The following is a 10,740-nucleotide window of genomic DNA, read 5'->3' as shown; positions in this document are numbered from 1 at the left end:
TCAAGAAGCTGCTTTCCTTTTCCAAGTTCTCATTCTGTTGTCAGCCACGTGGTGCAAATTTGCATATAATCTGTGTCCTCTTCATTGCTCTCATTTGTGTCTTACCCCTTTTCCAGCTGACAATAAACTTATGTCTTACACTTTTTCCAGACCACATAGCCTTCTTATTGGTTTCTCCATCTTTCTCTAATTGCAGATATTCCAGCTGATTTGATTCAGACATAATTAATGATTTTTTAACCCCTGGGAATTTTCACACGTCCCCTTGAACATTTGAGGTTGACTCTTGGCAAAGCTATAAATGAAAGGAAGTTTGTTTTCTTGTTTCTGGATCTGTCTGCATCTCTAACAGTTTTTTATTTCCCTGCTACTAATTTTAGCCAGAAGTTCTCTGTAGTTTAAGTCTAAAACTGTGCTCTAAGCCAGTGCTCTCATTCAGGGGACTATTAAAAAACTAATAATAATATATAGTCATGTGTTGCTTCAGACTTGGGGATATGTTCTGAGAATGTGTTATATTTCTCGTGATCACCACTGAATGTCGTAATATAGAAACATACAAACTTAGATGATTTGAAGCCAGATCAATAGTACATGGGGTAGGGCCTTTGCCTTGCATGAGGCCAACCTGGGTTTTATCCCTGACATCCCATGTGGTCCCCTGAGCACTGCCAGGAATAATTCCTGAGTGCAGAGCTGAGTGCGACCAAAAAAAGAAAGAAACAATAAATAAACAACAAAAAGGAAAACTTAGATGACACAAGATGCCATACACTTACACATCTCAAACAGTTTTTGTCCAATGGGACCACCATGGACTATGTATTCATCATTGATTAAAATGTTGCTATTTGAGAGAACGTGGAGGAGGTAGATACCTCTATATACCATCTGCATGTAAGAAATGATATGATTGATCTTCATCTAGACAATGATTGGTTTGTTCTGTGTAATAATTCAGATCCATGAATTTTCGCATCTGTGTCAACATTGAACATAACCAATCAGAAAATGGGGGTGGAAATACATAACATATAGAAGCATCAATCGCAAGCTGCTGGAAATTGAGGTCCTGGGAGAGAAAGGAGCTACTCGAGAGAAGCTACAAGGGGAGAGCTGCTGGGGAGAAGCTACTGATGAAGGGGCGCTGCAGGGCCCCTGTCCTAAACAGAGGGTGATGTTGACTTGTTGGGAGCTGTAGCTGGTGGTTGGTGCGCTCTTCTTACTCTACATCCCCAAACACCCGGAAGCTAGCTGCTTTAGTTGTTTGCTCTGTAACGCTCTTTTTTTTTTTTTCCTTTTTGGGTCACACCCAGTGATGCTCAGGGGTTAGTCCTGGCTTTGCACTCAGGAATTACTCCTGGCGGTGCTCAGGGGACCATATGGGATGCTGGGAATCGAACCCGGGTCAGCCACGTGCAAGGCAAACGGCCTACCTGCTGTACTATTGCTCCAGTCCTGCTCTGTAATGCAATGAGTGAGGGCAGTTCTATTTTTTCCCCTCATTATGGAAGCAGTACATACATAGGTTGTTAAATTTAAGAAATAGGCAAAAACAAGAAAGCAGAAATTTGCCATAATCTTTATTCTAGACTATATGCCACTAGCCCTTGTGCTCTTCTAAGTGTTGGCACTGTTTTCTTCTTATGGTACGTGGTATTGAATCCAGATCCTCATACATACAAGGCAAGTATTGTAATAACAATGGCTGAATGAATAACTCTTAGAACATTTATAATTCTGAGTCCTTAGGACCGGGAAATGAAAAAACAGCACATGTAGGCATACAAAGCATTGAATGGTAGACCTGGGGTTGGTTAGTTGAACCCACAGTGGAATTTATTCCAGTCCCTCAAACTAGAATGTACATAGAGGGAAAGTAGGCTGAAGGACTATTTGGGAGGTGGGTGGTGCATTCCTGCTGTGCTCAGGACAATTCCTGGCTCTGTGCTCATAGATCATCCTGACAATACTCTAAACTATTTGTGGTACCAGGGATGAAAACAAGATAAGCCAAATACAAGGCAAGCTCCTTACTTGCTGTGCTATCTCTCTGACCCCAGAGAAGTCATTTTGACCTTTATGTCCTCACCTGCATCTAATCAGTTGGAATCAAACTGTCCCGGCGAACTCAACTTACACTGCCTAGAGAAGCTCCTGTTCAATCTTGTTGGCCTGAGACTAAAATATAATTGCAAGGGAGTTTATTTGATAATAGGAATTGTGATTTGTATGTGTGACCAAGAGCATGCGTCCTAAGACATGTTGCAGTAGGACCATCGCATGGGGGACCTTTAAGGAACAAGTAGGGAAGTGGTCTGATCTGGCTCATTTGCTGTTTAGCTTTTTGAGTTGGTTCTCAGATCCTTTTGGATTGTGGGAGAAAGTGTCCAGACAGGAGGCTGCAGGGTGAAGTCTGCTGTCGCAATTAGCAGGTGACCTCTTGTTTTCTCTCTAGTCACCAAACTGATTGGAGTCAGGCTGGTTCATTTCCTCCTGGAAGACTCATCACGGCAGCTTCAAGACAGGATGATTCCAAGTTTCATATTTCACCCTTTTCATGATGAAAAAGACAAAAATCCTTTCAGGGCTCAATGCAGTCATTGCCAGAGTGAAGATGACTCCTCTGTTCTGGTTCCCTCCACTGGATACTGATTTGGTCCAAGGGAGACCATTTCTGGAATTCTTACCTCCATTTTCTGCTAGGAATACATCTAGGTCCTGGAGGCAGGGTTAGTCAAATGTCTTTGTTTTAACAAATTGTAGAGATAGGATTACACAGACCCAGAGAACACAAGTCTAACCTCGTGATATTGTACCTGCAATGGCACCCAACTTTAACCAATTAAATGATACAAGAGAGATTCATCACAGTAGGAATTGAGCCAGAGGATTCTTTGGAAACCATGCATCAATGTTTTCTGGTAGAAATTGAAGAATCAGAAACACTTCCAAACAGTTTCTACAAAGCAAATATCACCCTAATACCAAAAGTAGAAAAAGATATCACAAAGAAAGAGAATTACAGGCTGATATCCCTGATGAACACAGATGCAAAGATTTTCAACAAATCCTAGCAAACAGAATCCAACGACTCATCAAAAAGATCATACACCATGACCAAGGAGGATTCATCCCATGGATGCAAGGATGGTTTAACATTCACAAGTCAATCAACATAATCCACCATATCAATAAAAGAAAAGATAAAAACAATATGATCATATCAATAGAGGCATAGAAAACATTTGACAAGATCCAGCACCCATTTATAATGAAAAATCTCAGTAAAATGGGCATTGAAGGAACTTTCCTCAATATAGTCATAGCCACCTACCACAAACCCCTGGAAAGCATCATTCTCAATGGGGAAAAACTAAAAGCCTTCCCTCTAAGATCAGGCACAAGACAAGGTTGTGCACTTTTGCCCCTCCCATTCAATATAGTACTGGAAGTTCTGGCCATAGCAGTTAAGCAAGAAAAAGATATCAAGGGCATACAGATAGGAAAGGAAGAGGTCAAGCTATCACTATTTAATATGATACTATACTAAGAAAATGCTAAAGACTCTACATAAAAGCACCTAGAAACAATAGGTTTGTATAGTAAAGTAGCAGGCTACAAAATCAACACCCCAAAGTCCATGGCTTTCCTGTATACAAAAAATGAAAGAGAAGAAAGAGATATTTATAAAACAATCCCATTCACAATAGTACCTCATAAAATCAAGTACCTTGGAATCAGCTTAACTAAAGAGGTGGAGGACCTACACAAGGAAAATTACAAAACACTACTTCAAGAAATAAAAGAGAAAATGGAAACACACACCTTGCTCATGGATAGGAAGATCAACATTATCAAATTGGCAATATTCCCCAAAGCACTATGCATTTTTAATGTGGTCCCTAACAGGATACCCATGACATTTTCAAAGAAATAGACAAAACACTTCTGAAATTCATATGGAACAACAAACCCCCACAAATAGCTAAAGCAATCCTTGGGAAAAAAAGAAGACGGGTGGCATCACCTTCACCAACTTCAAACTGTACTACAAAGCAGTAGTAATTAAAACAGCATGGTATTGGACTAGAAACAGAGTTTGGACTAGACCAATGGAACAGAGTTGAATATTCTGTCACTGACTCTCAAATATATGACTGCTTAATCTTTGATAATGGAGCAAGAAATGTGAAGTGGAACAAGGAAAGTCTCTTCAAGAAGTGGTGCTGGGGAAACTGGACAGCTATCTGCAAAAAAAATAAACTCTGACCTCTCTCTAATGCCAGGCACAAAAGTCAGATCAAAGTGGATTAAAGACTTCAATATCAGACCTGAATACATAAGATACATGGAGGAAAATGTAGGCAGAACCCTCCATGACATTGAAGCTAAAAACATCTTTAAGGATGAAACACCACTGACCAATAAAGTGGAAACAAACATAAAGAAATGGGACTATATTAAACTAAGAAGCTTCTGCACCTCAAAAGAAACAGTGACCAAAATACAGAGAGAGTCCACAGAATGGGAAAGAATACTTACCAGTACCCATCTGTAAAGGGATTAATATCCAGGATATACAAAACACTTAGTAGAACTGTACAAAACAACCCTCCAACTCCATAAAAAAAATGGGGAGAAGAAATGAAGAGAAGCTTCCTCAAAAAAGAAATATAAAAGGCACATGAAAAAAATATTTTATATCCCTAATCATCAGGGAGATGCAAATCAAAACAATAATGAGACATCATCTCACACCACAGACACTGGCACACATTCAAAAGAACAAAAGTAACCAGTGTTGGCGTGGATGTGGGGAGAAAGGGATGCTTTTTCACTGTCGGTGGGAATGCCAACTGGTCCAGTCTTTTTGGAAAACAATATGGGCATTCCTTCAGAAACTAGAAATTGAGCTTCTATATGATCCCACAATACCAATTCTTGGAATATGTCCCGAGGGAGCAAAAAGGTACAATAGAAATGACATCTATACCTGTATATTTATTGCAGCATTGTTCACAATAGCCAAAATCTGGAAACATCACGAGTGCCCAAGAACAGGTGACTGGTTCAAGTAACTTTGGTACATCTACACAATGGAATACTATGCAGCTGTTAGAAAAGATGAAGCTATGAAATTTTCTTATAAGTGGATGGTCATGGAGAGTTCATGCTAAGTGAAATGAGTCAGAAAGAGTGGGATAGACATAGAATGACTGCACTCGTTTTTGGAATATAAAATAACATAATAGGAGACTGACACCCAAGGACAGTAGACACAAGGGCCAGGAATATGCTCAATAGTTGGAAGTCTGTTTCATGAGCTGGGAGAGAAGGCAGCTGGAATAGTTCTCTATAGATCACTAAGTCAATGATGGTTGGAGGAATCCTTTGGGATGGGAGAGGTGTGCTGAAAGTCGATAAAGGACCAAACGTGATAGCCTCTCAGTATCTGTATTGCAAGCCATAATGCCCCAAAGTAGAGAGAGAGTATGGGGGAAATTTTCTGCCATAAAAGCAGGGGGTGAGGTTAGAAAGGGGAGGTATACTGGGGACACTGGTGGTGGAGAATGTGCACTGGTGGAGGGATGGGTGTTTGATCACTATATGACTGAAACCAAACATGAAATTTTTGAATCAATTTCACAGTGATTCAATAAGAAAAAAAAGGAAAAAAGAAAAGGAACTGGTGGTAGAATTATGTGTATGAGAAACCATTATTAATGTATTACACACCATAGAATTTCTATTAATAAATTTGTTTTTAAAATTAAAAATAAATAAAAATAAATGTTTCCTGATAATTAGCCAAACAAACCATAGAGAGGATCTTCTTTGGTCATTTCCCAGAACCAGTGATGATTTTGACTGCCTTTCTATATGAGTTTCTATTTCCTCTGCAGGGTTAATGCGGATGTAGTGAGTAGTGTTAGCTAACGTATATACTCCTCCCCGTTTTCAGTTTCACCCATGACAGTTGTGTTATCTGATAAACCCAACTGAGTGAATTCAATTATGTCCTGCTAGACCAGTTCCTTTAACTCCAAAGGTATATCAGAGGGTTTTACCAATGAAGAGCTTATGATTGATGGAATAGGTGCAATAAAATCTCCTAAGAGACACGGTGCTGCCATGTACCAGGTGTCCAGGCAGCAATAGGCCCATCCTCCTTTAGCCTTATTAATATCTCTGTCACAAACAAAGAGATATCCTTAAGGAGCAGGAACAATTCTCCCAAACTTTTTAAAAATTCTTTATTAGTATGGAGACTATTAATTTAAAGTGTACCCAGTCCCTTTAAAAATTCTACACAATCCAAAATCTTTGCCAGTCTTATACCAAATTTTAAAGTAAGAGGGAAATTGTTAGGGGCCTGGAGTTGGCTGTCCTGTGATTGAAAGTTACTTCTGACAAATACAACATCACAAAGAGATTAAGCATTTAGGTGATACATCCTGTAATGGCTTAGATTTCCTCCATCATCAGGAGTTTGAGATAGCAAAATGCATTGTTCATAGATGGTAGTAGATTACAAGATAAAGAATCAGAGGAGGAGGGACAATTATGGGTATCCATGTTGAAAGGCGTTCCTACTGTCTTCAGGGTTTAGAGCTCATGAAATGTTAAATATCGCAGATATTAAGGATACTTTCCCTAAAGCATGGTTCTAACAAAACACAGGTGAGCTGGGTAACTGGACATATTTTATGGAGAGGTGGGATGCACCTGAAGGAGGAACCTACTCTTAGCTTTGTGCTCAGGGATCAATCCTAGCAATACTCCTGGGGACATATGAGGTGCCAGGGACTGAATCAAGGGACAGCTGCATGCGAAGCTCCTTATCCACTCCTTACTTTATCCACTCCTTAATATCTCTCTCGCCTCTGCAGAACTGGATTGATCTACTGACTCCAAAAGGTTATAAAGATATTAATCTCTAATCTCTCTTCATGGGTTTCCCAAAGATTTTCTTCTTCCTAAGCTCTTCTTGTTTAAAATAGCTGCATTGTTAGCAGACTACTGACTGTCTGACTTTTTTCTAACAGGTAATGAGAGCATTTACTCCCACTATCTAATAAGCTCCTAAGATTTCTTTTGGCTGAATCAGCCTGACTCCTAGGGGAACCCAAAAATCAATCCCAGGGCAAGAGGACAGGGCTACTCTGGGTGCTTAGACCAGTAAGTCTTAAACTCTAGTCATGGGACTCCTTTAAATTCTTAAAAATACTGAGGACCTCAAAGGGTCTTTTCTGGCTATTTTAGGGAGGTGGGGCGGTCCCCAGCAGTGCTGAGCAATCCAGGAGCTACTCCCATTGCTACGTGCCTCTTCTGTGATGCAGTGAGGTCCAGTTGCTCCGGGGATCAGACTCAGGACCTAGTGAATACAAGGCATACATCACTCTCTCTCCTGAATAAATTTCTTTTTTCTTTTCTTTTCTTTTTTTTTTTTTTTTTTTGCTTTTTGGGTCACACCTGGCAAAGTACAGGGGTTACTCCTGGAGGTGTGTGGGGGGAGACCATATGGGATGCTGGGAATCAAACCAGGGTCAGCTGCGTGCAAGGCAAATACCCTATTCACTGTCACCTTATCTATCGCTCCAACACCCTGAACAAATTTCTTAATGGAGTTTTATCTATTAATATTTACCAAAGTAGAAATTTAATTTATTAAGATAATAAAACAGGAGAGAGTCATAGTATAGTAGATAAGGTGCTTGTCTTGCATGTGACTCCTCTTGGTTCAAATCCCCAGAACTGCATATGGTTCCCTGAGCACTGCCAGGAGTTATTCCTGAACACAGGGCTAGAAGTCCTGAGCACTACCAAGGATGCCCCTCTGCCCCCAAATAACATTAAAATAATTAACAAAAAATGATTTTTTAAAAAAAGCACGCTAACATGGCATGTTGACTTAAAAAAACAAAACCAAAATATACCCTACATTTTCCCTAACAATAATATGTTGAAAAATGGCCTTTTGGTATTCTTTTTTTTTTTTTACATACTTGTAAGTCTCTATATCTGACATAATATAAGACAGCTGGATTTTTCATATCTGCTTCTGCATTTAATCTGTTGCAAATTGTTTTGGTGGGAGTACATGAAGAACATTTTGTTTCACACCAATAAAAAGGGGGAAAAGAAGCATTTTTCTTTTGTTTCTGAGCCACACCTACTTGTGCTCAGGCTTACTCCTGGCTCTGAACTAAGGGATAGCACTTGGCAGTACTCAGGAGACCATATGAAGTGCTGGGAATTGACTTGGGTTGGCCACATGCAAGGCAAATGCCCTGTCCACTGTACTATTACTCTGGCCCAAAGGGAGAAATATTTTTTTAAAATTTTATTGGATCACCGTGAGATCATTACAAGCTCATGTTTGGGTTACAATCACACAGCAATCAAACACCTATCCCTCCACCAGTGCACATTCCCCACCCCCAATATCCCCGGTATACCCCACCTTTCCCACCCTTCCCCTGCCTCCATGTCAGACATGATTCCCCATAATATCTCTCTACTTTTAGACATTATGGTTTGCAATACAGACCCTAAGAGGTTATCATGTTTGGTCCTTTATCTACTTTCAGCACACATCTCCCATCCTGACTGATTCCTCCAGCCATCTTTTTTCTTAGTGATCCCTGGGAGAAGTATTTTAATAGCCTTTTGAATAATTGTTGGTACTCTTTGATATACCACCAAGACTCTATAAGAATCATTTCTTAAAGACTTTTTGTTGTAGAATCTAAAACCTTATTTACAAACTTTTTATATGGTTTAATTAAAATACCTGGCCTGTCTTACATTTAAAATGGATCTGTTACCCATATATGATTTCGTAATAACATGCATTTGGAAAATATTGATTCACTGAGTCACTCTTCCAGATGTGGACATTATCCAATATTCCCAAATCACATTGTTACCACAAAAGTGGATTTTTCTTGCATTAGTGGGTTCTTAAAAATTATATGGAAGATTTGAATATAAAACTTGAGTGCTGAAGAAGTTTAGTTTATTCAGTCAAGAAGCTGTATCCGGTCCCTCCCCAATAGTCAGGCCTTTCACTCAGGGACGATGTCACCCACCTCACCTCTCTTTCCTCTGGCCAATTCCAGTCTATGATAATCTGGTCTGACCCTACATCCTTCTGCTTGACTCCAGTGTTCAATGGCCTGATTTTGTCCTATGCTATAATCAAGCTAGTGTATATATTTTCTCAGTCTAAAATCTTGTTGCTGGGTCCCTTTAGAACTATGCCCCAGAGACACAGTCACATGACTCACATGACACGGCCACATGAGTTTGACTTCTGTGCTCAGTACCTGTCACTGTCTGGGCATTTGAACCGTGCCAGATTCTGTCATCTCTCTGGACATAGGTGAGTATACAAACAGGAGCCAACCTGACTGGGGCTTCCTTTTAGCTTTTGTATTTTCCCACCCTAGTCATCCTATCATATTCGATATGCCAAAAACAGTAACAACAATCTCACAATGGAGACGTTACTGGTGCCTGCTCGAGCAAATCGATGAACAATAGGAGGACAGTGCTACAGTGATCCTATCATCTTTTCTTGACAGCACAACTTTTGGGGTGGGTGAGTTTTAAACGATCAGATAAATAGTTTAACTATTTATCTGGTGCTCCACCCTTCCACTTTCACCATATCAATATATACTAATACCATATAGATCTCATCAGAAAAGTTCTTAAACATCAAGTTTCTGTCAAACTCATGGTGATGCAAGCTTTTCAAAATTCAAACGTTGTTTTGAAAACTGAAACTTCTTCACCACTTCCCATAGTTGTTGTTGGTGAAGAGACAGTTTCTCTTTGTTCATTGCCAATAAAACGTCTATCACTCCAGTCAAAGTATCCATAATCTGCAAGTTGTTTTCTAAAGGAAACATTGGTGTTTCATGAAAACGAACAAACCAGCTGCCTTCAAACTATGGTGCAAGTGTTTTCCTTAGCCAACCACCCTACTTTAGTTTGCAGTAAAATTGTTTATGAGTATTTTCCATTTTGTCCAACAAAATATTTAAAAGATACTTACTCAAGGATTGATAACTTAGTGAAGTTAATCACTTTTTCTCCTCCATCAAAAGCATTCCTGCATGAAATCACACTTCAAAAACCAATGAAAATACAAATCTGTGATTGTGCAGTAAAGAACATTTGTACAGATTGGTGCCACGACCTGGCTTAGTGACGGTGAAGGACATTTTATGAATTGTTGCTTTTGCACCACCAGTAGAGAAGGGAAATGATGTCCTGGATCATTATAAAGGGATTCTGGCATTGGTGCAACCCTGGCCTTGAGAGCCCTTGGCTCTACTTTGAGAGGAGCTACTGGCTTAGATCAGTTAAAACCTGCTCACTCAACAAGGAGTACAGCAAAATTAACCAAATGTGTATGTTGTATCACAAAAAAGGGAAGAGTGCATAGCATGCTGAGGGTAACCACAATGCCTGCTCTCAATCAGAATGACCAAAGCAATGAGCATAAGGGACTGAAGAAGTGCAAAAAGCAGTTTCTGTCCCAGTTGACAAATGGTCTAATCTCTTCACTGGCAAGCCTCTCTGAGATCTAGTGGCTGATCCTAATCTATTATGTGGAGATCTCTATCTTCCACCCATTCCCCATCCTTCCCCTTCTCTCCCCCTCCCCCCCCCCCCCCCCACTCCCAGTGCCAGGAATTGAACCTAGGGCCTTATACAGGCAAAACA

The sequence above is a fragment of the Sorex fumeus genome, unplaced genomic scaffold (genome assembly GCF_029834395.1).
Source record: "Sorex fumeus unplaced genomic scaffold, SorFum_2.1 ptg000003l, whole genome shotgun sequence".
NCBI lineage: Eukaryota > Metazoa > Chordata > Mammalia > Eulipotyphla > Soricidae > Sorex > Sorex fumeus.
Note: the sequence above shows the minus strand (reverse complement) of the source record.